We start from the raw sequence: 7524 nt of genomic DNA on the forward strand, positions 1-7524 counted from the left end.
TGCTTGCGCCGCTCGGTTCTTGGGCTTCTAGAAAACGTCGCTCGTCGCCTTGGTCGCTGGCATCAATCGCTTTCATAATGTGTGTCTCGTCGCGCGGCTGACTACCGTGTTTACTCAAATATAAGTCAAACTTTTTTCTTTCTTTTTCCTTTTTTTTTTTTTTTTGAAATTCTGACTAAAAAATTTCGACCTACTTTCGCGACCAAATTTTGCGACCCTACCGGAGGCATGGAGCTATGAAGTCACCGAGCCGGCGTTGCCGTAGAGCCGCGCCGCTTCTTGTTTCAAAAAGCTTTTGGTTCACAAAAACAATTGAAATGACCCGCGCGCGCGGTTGCCGGTGCCGCTATCGCGCGCATGTCGGGCGTCGGGTGTCGCCATCGCGCCTCTAGCCACTAGCGTTCCCCTTGCTGGGCAACGTGGAAGGAGAGGAACGCGATGCGCCATGCATTTTGCCCTCCATCCTCGCAAACACGCACCAAAAAAAAAAGAGTTTATTTTTGTTTGTTGCTTGAGGTGGCTCGGCCAACGCTCGGCTCGCGTGTTGCTCATGGCGACACGGCGGCTTTGCTTGCGTCTTTTATCTTTCGTCGCTTCGCACCTTCTTTCGTTTCTTCTTGGCGTTTTACAACGGTGTCAGTGAAGTATTGTTGCGAATTTGCGAGGGATGTCTACCAAGCTGACGAAGCTTCGAACGACGGTGACATGTCCAGAAGTTCTGACGGTGATAAAGTTGTTGGCATCGCCCCGTGATTTAGCTGAGAGTGATGTAAATAAAGGTTTGTTTCTTTTGCCCAAAATTTCCCCTGTTCGTAAAAATAAAGAAACGAAGGTCGACCTATATTTGAATTATTTTTTTTATTCTCGGTGGGTCCAACGAATAGGGTTCGACCTATTTTCGAGTAAATACGGTAACGTTAATTTTTATTTTGGGTTACGTCGGACATAACTCGAATGCTTGACAGTTACGTTGGGTGTAACTAATTTTTATTTCGGGTTCCGTCGGACGTAACGTTAGACACTGCGTTAGACTTAAGCAAAAATAGGGGCTGCTGGTTCATCATATAAACCAACCATTTGTGTTTAATTAAAGCGTATCACTGGCCTAAAAAAATAGTGCCATCCTATAGGAATGTAGCGATTCAGATAAATTTGTTAATTTTTACTTTTAGTCCCTGCCCCACCAGATACAACATCTGACCTAAAGCAGTGTTCCGGATCTCCTTCCAAGACCTCAGGCGGGTCGTCATTCAATCCAGGAGTCGGCGGCGTCTCATGGGCGTGTTGCTGGTGCTTCTTACTGGATGGTACAACCGAGGGAAAAGTGGTCGTGCTTGGGAAAGGCAAGTATGGCCGCCGTAAGTATAGATATTGTTTTTACCTTTGCTCGAATCCACCTTCAAGAAATGCACAGTTCGCATGTGTGCATCTCTCAATGCTTCTACAGTCGGCTGTTATTATTTGGAGTGCTCCAACACTGTCAGCACTAGTCTCTTTGGATCATGCAAATGGGATGCAACAATAAACCACATATGCTCTCGCAACAAACAGTGCTGTTCTGAAGCACTGTGGAATCTACTCTAGCTTTATAATGCAGCACAAAATAGTTGACACCAAGTATAGCTACTTTTGTGACTCCGTTTTACCAAAAGCTCTGCCGAAATAAACTTGCCACTTTATAGGTAGTGCAAAAGAACCTCGCGTGCCTAACCTGGAGAAGGGCATTTTTTTCATAGGTCAATTTTTTCTTAAACCAATACCTTCAACCTCCTTGAAATGTTAACATCATGTGACACTCAGAAGAACAGTAAACCCCTTAATGTTGGCAAACCTTTAATTTTCGCGGTCTTTAATTTTGCGGAATTCAGTGGCTGCGATTATGTCCTCTGTGACCGATTCGAGAAGAAATAGGGGCCACCAAGGTAAGGGGGTTTTACTGTACATCGGAGGAGAGAGGAAGTCACTTTTGTTTGTATGCAAGAGTAAAACCAACAACAACAACCATGGTGTCGACACTTTGTGAGCCTATCTGTGTCTATTGAATGATATCAATTTTGTTTTAGTTCGTTAAACATTGTTGCCTGTACACTGTGGGATGCCTCTTCAACACGAGCAGTGGTTTTCCTCTGAAGCAGGCAGCATGGACGCGTGCCGCAGCACAACGTAGTTCATTTGCAGGTGGTACCGCAGTTTGAAGGATGGTTCGCACAATATAAGGGAATCGCAATTCAATGTTCTACCTCGGGCGTAGACAAGATTTGCTCATTCTAAATCATTTTTTCTACACATCGGGAACTTGCAACGAATGTACCCGCATGGTTGGAAGGGCCAGACAAGCCTTGTGAGTGCTTCGTTTTCTAGCCTCTCAGTCCTGAACCTACTCACGCACCACATGTGTAGATGTTCTGATAAGTGGGAGCGCTTTTTTGGAAAATGGTGAATGGCAACTGTTGTTATCTTTAAGGTGGACTGCATATTTGCAGTACTTTTCCTCACTTCAAAAAATGTCTTACCAAATATATGTAGTATAGCCGATGACAAAAAGAGAATGGCTGGGCGTCCTCCAGCACGTGCTTGTGCTTTTCACCCCGCTTTGGACAGGTCTCGCCGTAATAATTTAATTTTTTACGGCTTGCAGGACGTCGCTGGTGAATTTTGGCACGATTCTGAGAAGCTAATAATTGATACATGTTCAACTCATCTTGCAATTAACCTGGAGCCACCGAGTATCGAGCGCGCCCACCGGATTGGCCGTTTTTCTCCCGAAAAAAACAGACCGATAATTATGAATTTTGAGTCAAGTAAATCCAAAGAATTGGTATTTTCTAAAGCGCGGCTTTTCAAGGGAACGCAGATAAGTGTAGGGGAGGATTTTTCGCCAGCCGTTCGCACAGCCCGTAATCACCTTCTTGCTTTTGCACGCTCAAAATCATGCGCGTCTAATTTGCGTTTTAATAAACTTTTTATTCAAGATAAGCGGTATTTTTATGATAGTTCTGTTGCCGAGGTAAAAAAGTGTTTCCCACAACTAGTCCTCCGACCACCCATTAACTTGATCGCCAAAAGTGTATCGCCAAAAAGCGAGAAAACATCGTTTTTGTTCACTAATATTCGAAGTGTCATTCTGAAACGTGACGAGATTTCTGCACTCATATCCACAACTAACTGCGACTTCGTCATCTTAACCGAGACATGGTTATCATTAGCTGTCGATGATAGCGAAGTATTTCCTTTTATGAATAACTTTACTTTATTTCGCGCCGACAGAAGTGATAGGCGAGGTGGCGGTGCCCTAATCGCTGCCAAAGATAATTTAAAATGTTCTCTGATTAACGTGGCCTCCTCGCTTGAAATGTTGTGGATTTGTTGCCGTGTTTTCTCCTCCCCTGTTTTGATTGGAGTATGTTATTGCCCACCGGGAAATGACCCATCATCCGTATGCATCCTTAAAGGGGTACTCCACCGTTTTTTTCATTGTCTCCAATTTGCTTGAAATTTCGCTAAACTAGCCAACAAACATTGCTAAAATAGTATCCCAAATATTAGGTCAAAATATTGTTTTTTGCGAAGTTATTGAATTTACAGTTTTGGTCTTCACCATGTTTTTCAAACTGAAAGTCTCTACTGGCAACAACAACAAAGTGACGTCAGTGGAAGGCAGGGGTTAACTTTTTTGACTACAGAAGTTGTTCCCAACGGATTTGAAGGAGTTTCTTGGTGTCAAATGAGTGCTTTGGAAGCTCGCTCCCGTATCCGCGCTCCAGCACGGAACAAATGATTGGCATATTCTATTTTTAGACTACTTGCTAGACTGGCAAGCCTGCCTGCCACTGACGTCACGGCACTGAAAAGTGCGCGAATATTTGAATATTGGTTTTTGCACTATATTCATTTGCCGATTTCACAATACCTATTATGAATTTCGCGATGCTGAATAGCATACCGGAAAGGCTAAAGGCCGGGGAGTCAGAAAATATAGTTAGTTGAGGTAGCTCAAAAAATCGGTGGAGTACCCCTTTAACGACCACATTGTTTTGTTGAAGCGTAAATATAGTAACACCAAAATGTTTTTATTTGGCGATTTCAACTTTCCTGGTATTAATCGGTCTACTGGATCACACACTAATGCAGTCGAGCGTGATTTTTATGATATGTGTCTTAACTTAACCCTTTCTCAAGTAATAAAAGATGCAACGCGTGTGTCCTCCCAATCATCCAATATACTAGACTTAAAACTTACAACTGCTCCTGAAACGTTGGATAGTATATTCCACCTTCCCGGTATTAGCGATCATCAAGTAATACTGGCTAACATCAAGCCCTCATTTAAAAAGAGTTCTACTCAGCAAAAACTAATAACACTTTATGACAACCCTATTGGAAAACCCCAATATAAACAGCGTATTATGGATATTGGTAAACAATATCTTTTTATTGTATTGCAATACAATATAGACAGTGTATTGGAAAACATTACATTTATTGTATTGCATTACAATAGGGATTTGTTATGGGATTCCAATATCCATAATACGCTGAAAATATTGGAATCCAATACCGTATAAACCCTTAATGGATCCCCATGTGTCGTATGGGGATCCAATAAGGGTTTATGATTCCAATATACTCAGCGTATTATGGATATTGGAATCCAATATATTATATCGGCTACCAATAAAACTATAAACGAGTTGGAATATCACGTTCAGCGCAACATTTTTCTGCAACGCAGTCTCTTCTTGTGTGTATTTCTGAGTGATAAATTAAAAAAATGTTGCTGTTGTGAAATTGTGAATAAAGAAGCAAAACACTGGACTTATTCATACCAAATATATTTAACATATTCTTGAACTGGAGGATCTGGCATTTACTGCAAAAGAAAGTTAATTGTTTAGGACTCTTATTCAAAAACTTGATGTTTGAAAACAGAATGTGAAATCCTCACCTTAATGAAAACAGCACCTGCTAGCTGTAGCCATATAGAAACTGCAAAATAAAAATTTGTGATCACTTCGCGACAAGTAGCAATCCTTCACCAAGCGGGTAGATTCAAAATTACGTCTGCGTTTGATTGTGGAAAAATAAGCTTCAATGCCACTGCCACAGGTCATTCTGAGCTTGGTCAATTAAATATACGTATCCGCTCGTCTGGCTTCACAGTTCCTGCTTTGCACCTAACTAAAGTGTCTGGAATGCTCACCTTTGAGGAAAAACAAACTGGTGCTTGCTTGTTTGTAGGCCGTGGAAACTGGAAGAGCGATTTGCGGTTAGTTGCGTCCAAGTAGCAGTTACTTTGAGTAGCCACGTAAAGTACACTAAGTCTGAAAGATTCAAAATTACATGCACGGGACATAGATATCCTCTTGCGACGTAACTGGGCACGTGTCAATGTCGCCCGCTTGTATTACAGAAAACTAAGCTTCAATGCAGGAGCCCCCAGTCGTTCTGAGCTCCGTCAATTAAAAATGCTGTACCGGTCGTATGGCTTCAGTATTCCTGCTTCGGGAATCTGGAATTCTCACCTTTGAAGAAAAGCAAACTGGGACCTGCTGGCTCTTAGGCTGTAGAAACTGCCAGAAAGATTTGCGATTAGCTGCGTCCAAGTATCAATTTCTTTGACCAGCCACCTACAGCACACTAAGCCGGATAAATTCAAAATTACATGTGCGTGACATAATATGCCTCTTGTGACAAAACTGGGCACACGTTTTGTCGCCTACAGCAACACTGAAGCCAGACAGACAAGCGGTACTGCACCTCTAATTGACGGAGCTCAGAACGAGTAGGGACGCTTTCACTGAAGCTTGTTTTGCTGCAATACACACGTGTATTGCAGCAAAACAAGCATCAGTGAAAGCGTCCCCAGTCGTTCTGTCAATTAAATATGCCGTACCGCTTGTCTGGCTTCAGCATTGCTGCTTCAGAGCAATCTAGAAAATCTAGAATCCTCACCTTTGAACGAGAACGAACTGGCGCCGGCTGGCTAGTGGGCCATGGAAACTGCAAGAGAGGTTTGCGATTAGTTACGTCCAAGTAACAATTTTTTTTGGGTAGCCACCTACAGCACACTCAAAATTACATGCACGGGACACAGATGCCTCATGCGACGGAACTCCCTTCGTCCTTGTTTTCTGTTAACCCTGCTCACCTTCACCACTCGCCTCCAATTTCTGCGCTACTTCTTTAATCTCGATTCCCTGGTTCCCAAAGGCCATGCCATGGCTTGCGCCAGTCACGGATCTGTCAGCTCTGCGACTGGCGCTATTGTGGCAAAGACGCCACAGCACCTGGCGCTTGATGTGCTCTTTCAATGTTTTGAGCACGGCTCAAAACAGGTGAATGGGTGACTGGTATGCCCTTTGCTTATTTGCGGATCGTTCCGAATCAGAGGGTAGGCGCTTCTGCGACCTGGGCGCATGCTCGGTATTTTACAATAGTTGAAACCGAACTCTGCAGGAATCTTGAAACATAACAAACATAATGTGCACGCCAAAAGCCATAGCAAATGAAACACCCACCATCTATCTATTTTCGTTTCTTGTCCGCAAGAAGCTGTCGTATATGTAGCCTCCCTTGCTTAAGCCGTTCCTCCCTAGTGTCCCGGTTGGGTCTCGTCCTGATGAATCGTCGGTGGAGACCTGAGGAGCGGTCAACATCAGATTAGACCTTTTTGAGACAGAACCATATACTTGCTGAGAGGAAGTACACCCAAACAAATCTCAGGCATGTCATTTATAGTTCGTTTTAAATTGAGACGAATGATGTAAAATGAGACGTCAATACTGACGCACCCCTTTTGCGAACCCAAAACATTGAAGGCCTTGTCCCGCTCGCTAGGGGGACAAGGCACATGAATCCCGGCATGTGGATGAAATTTTTACCTCAACATCCCGACTCAATGCCCATCCCTGAATATTCGACCACCACACTTTTAGAAAAAAAAATATTTTTTTTAGAAAACACCGAGTCATCTACCACCTTTACAAACGCCTGAACCAAGCATACTCGTACCGTGGCTTGTTTGCTCAGTGCCGCTCCCGAGTTAATTCGGGCCGACAATGTTGTGTTTTTTTTTTTTTCAAATGGAACCCACATTCTTAGTTTTGGTTTGCCTTGTAGAAGCAGGTGGATACTTTTATAAAGCTTCCTCCCTATGCGCTTCCGAGTCAACATTTTTGCAATGGCCAACCCCCGGGCTTTGATTTTGCGATCCTTGATGAATGCTGAAACTCATATAGGTGGGCAATAGCTCGCCTTGAAAATACTTGCTTTTGGCGGCCGAGAACAAACTCCTGTTCCTGATTGGCACCCACTTGCTGCCAAGAATTGCTGCACATATCCTAAAGATTAGTCTAACACAGATGCTTTGGCCAGACAGAGACACAAAAGCCTGAAACAAGGCCACTATACAGACAGGTAGAGTGTCTGTGAGGAATGAAACAAACAACTCAGATAGGCATCAATCACTCACCTTGAAAACACTTACCATGCGCGGCAAAAAACAAACTTCTGGCCATGATTGGC

This window comes from Ixodes scapularis, unplaced genomic scaffold (assembly GCF_016920785.2).
Source record: "Ixodes scapularis isolate PalLabHiFi unplaced genomic scaffold, ASM1692078v2 PGA_scaffold8__174_contigs__length_109621045, whole genome shotgun sequence".
Classification (NCBI taxonomy): Eukaryota; Metazoa; Arthropoda; class Arachnida; order Ixodida; family Ixodidae; genus Ixodes; species Ixodes scapularis.